Here is a 3,876-nt window from a genome sequence, read left to right on the forward strand (position 1 = left end):
CATCTGTTTGAGGATGGTAAGCACTACTGAAATGAAGGTAGGTGCCCGTTTCAACAACTCTTTTCAAAAAACCCTTGTAAATCGAAAATTGTACCTTAGGATACCATTTGTATAGGTAAAAGTGGGATGGTAACTTGGTTGGATAGACATTGTTGGATTAAAGCTACAACATAACCATCTACCTTGACTCTTGAATCTCTATCATCCAAGTTGGCATATTGATAGATAGAGCTAGTAACCTAAGGTTGGATCCCTCTATGCCTTCTTGTTGCCTAGAAAAAGCATCATCTACCCTATTTTCAGCTCCTTTTATTCTAAATGTTGTTATCTAGCCCAAACAACTTTGAAATGCCCTTATACTAGATGTAGGTGTGCATATTCTGCTCCAATATGTGCTTAATGCTCCCATGATCTGTTTTTATTATAAAAACACAAGTAGTGCTTAGCGCATGCTGACATGGTATCTAAAAACTCCATTTTATATGTAGAAAGTCTTTGATTTGTAGGACTGAGTGCCTTTGATAGGTAATACAAAGGTCTTCTTTATTGTACCAAGACTTATCATATGCCAATGCCACTGGCATCACATTCCAAAATGAGTGAGCCCTAAGAATCCTCTTCATACCCTTAAGGGAAGTGGGAGTAGGACATTGCTACATCGCTGATATTTTTGCACGATTTGTGACCACACCTTCTACAGAGATAATATGCCCTAAATAGGCCACATGTTGTACTCTAAAATCACATTTTGACCCTTTAGCATATACTTGATGGTTTTGTAGTAATTGGAATACTAATTCAAGGTGGATTAACTATAAGTAGGGCTCAAACATAGTGTTCGTGAGGAACTGAAAAGTAACAGAGGCATTTTTAAGATGAAAAGGCATAACTAGGAACTCATAATGCCCTGCATGTGTTCTAAAGGAAATTTTATTAATGTCTTTAGGCCTCATCCTTATCCGGTAGTAACCTTCCCTTAAGTTAATTTTAGAAAAAATAGTAGACCCTTTCAATTCATCAATGAGCTCTTGGATAACAGGGATAGGAAACTTATTCTTAATGATGGCCTTATTTGGATCTATGTAATCAACATAAAATCTCTAGGTACCTTTTTCCTTTTAACAAAGAGAACTGGAGATGCATAAGGGATATGGATGGGCTGAACGACTCCATTAGCAAGCATTTCAGTAATTAACTTCTCAATTTCATTCTTTTGGTGATGGGAGTATTTCCAGGGTCTTACATTTATAGGATCAGTGTTGAATGTCATGATCATGTGATCTATGTGGTAGTAATGAAGTTGGAGATTGGAATATGCTTTGGTAATGGTTAATAAATTGTTAAATATAATGGAGGACTCAATTGAACAATCTTTATTTATTAGATTAAAACTCAAATTTTACACTATATATCATGACCCAACTCACCACACTAATTTATACACTACACTCAATTTATTTTTATCACTTGCATAACTCTCTCAATTTTTCTTACACAAAACTCTCAACCTCAATACCTATTTATACTAAGATGGAACTAATTTAAACCACAAACTTGTACAAATCTCATCCACAAACTTGTACAAATTATAGCCTTAAACTTGTATAAATTAGGACCACATTTTAAAATTTTTTATAACTAATCCTAGATATTTCAAATAGATTAATCTAGAACTTAGATTAGTCTAATTTGCTAGATGCTTCCACATAAAAATCAAGGTTGATATTTCAATACTCCCCCTCAACATTGATTTTTAATACTTCGTGCGTGTTAGCCATTCCAAATGACTTTTCTAAAATCTTCTTCCAAAACTTTTCTCCTTTCCTTGCTTGAAGATGCTTCTCCATATATCGTACGCTCCTTTATGGTAGCTTCTTCGATCACTTGTATTCCTTTACCAAATACGACTTGTTCACACTCGTCTTTTATGACACGATCATGTTTTCCCGCCCCACTAGATTTGTGAGACTGCTCCTTGTTAGTCTCCTTCAACCTATGTCGTCTCGACGTGTGATTGCATCTCTTAGATTTTCGTCGTTGGTTTTCTAACCAATATTGGCGAGCCTTTCCTAGCTTAACCAATTCTCTCAAGCTTTTGACTAGAGCTTCGAGCAGCATCATCTCTTTGATGATTGATTTCTTAGTGAACCGTTGTTGATTGTAAGCGCCTTGCTTACATTTCCTCGATGTAGCAACTCCACCTTTAGCTATGTTCGTCTTGTGCTCCACTTTATTCTGTGGCTTTTGCACCTTAAACATATGCATTGGCGTAGGTTTCATCCTCTCCTTGGGTGATGACCATTTTGGTGAACCGATTGGCTTAGTCTTCACCAGCTTCCCTTTTCGTGACATCATCTTTGTCATTGCTTCCTGTTGATGCTTCACCTCTTCCTTGACTAATGGCATCTCGCATGAAGCTGGTGACTCATGTCGGGCATCTTTCTTTCTCCTTTCTTCATTGGAAGGCTCCTCGAGTGGTTCCTCATTACCACCATGATCTTCAATCTTTTGTACAGAGTTGAGGAGTTGAAGGCAACCCAGCTGCCTTATTAGTTCCTCCTCCTTTTGCTGCCCAGCAGCAAACGCTTGCTCTTTCTTTCCATCTGCTATGGATGATCTGACTGGATCACATAACATCGGCTCTACCATGGCACTTGAAGCCTGGAAATCCCATTCTTCTTCGCTTCCTTCTTGAGTGTGTGTGGATGTAACGACGTTGCCTTCTACTTTCCTGTACCAGCAATCTCGTGCATAATGACCTCTTTTTCCACAAACATAACACTGGTCATTCTTTCGTCGATACGCCTTCTCGTCCTCTTCATTATGGTTGTGAGTATGGTGAGCTCCCCCTTGTTGCCAACTCCTTCTTTATGGACTTTTCTGCCATCTGTCCTGTTGTTTGAACCTTCCGCCATTTCTCGATCTCGTAATTTTTGGATCCTTGCTCTTTTTATTGATAAAAAGAGCTTTATCTTCATCTTTCACTGAGACTTTAGACATTTGTTTGTCTAGAGCCTCTTGATTAGCCAAAATATTTTCCAATTCATTTAAATTTGGCTCTTTAGCCCATCCACGGGTTGCTGTGACAAGTGCGTTAAATTCTGGACGCAACCCGTGGACTATAATTCTTCTAATCCTTGTTTCGGTGATTTTATTTTCAGGATCCAATTTTGAAATTTCTTTACATAAAGTTTTAACTTTAGTAAAATATTCACTCACCGTCATATCTTGTTGCGAGACCGACAGTAACTCGTTCTCGAGTTGTTCGAGCTTGGCATCATTTTTCTTTGCAAATAATTCCGCTAGAGTGTCCCATGCTTCCTTCGGGGTTTTCGCATCCTTGATGTGTTGCAGCAAATCGTCCTCCACCGAAATTGATAAAGCATACATAGCTTTACCGCGCTTGACCTTCCATTTCTTAAGGTCATTTTGTTCCGTTGGAGGTGCTGTTTCGTTTCCTCCAACAATCTCCCACAGATCTTGGCCGAGCAGATAAAATTGCATACGAGTACTCCAAGTACTATAATTATTATTATTAAGTTTTTCAAGAGTGCTTACCCAGGTAGCCATGCCTGCCATCACGACTTGGTTATCCTCTAATTAACCAAGTAACACCGACCAATAATTTTTTACAGTCCCGGACTGCGCGCTAAAAATACCTCGTACCACCACGATCCCGGATCGCGAACTTTCGAAGCACCCGACTCCCGGTCCCTGACCGTTTGCTTGCACTCGACCACGTACCGGTCCCTGACCGCCCGCTCTGATACCACTTGTTAAATATACTGGAGGAATCAATTGAACAATCTTTATTTATTAGATTAAAACTCAAATTTTACACTATATATCATGACCCAACTCACCACACTAATTTAT

This window comes from Euphorbia lathyris, chromosome 4 (assembly GCF_963576675.1).
Source record: "Euphorbia lathyris chromosome 4, ddEupLath1.1, whole genome shotgun sequence".
Lineage (NCBI taxonomy): Eukaryota > Viridiplantae > Streptophyta > Magnoliopsida > Malpighiales > Euphorbiaceae > Euphorbia > Euphorbia lathyris.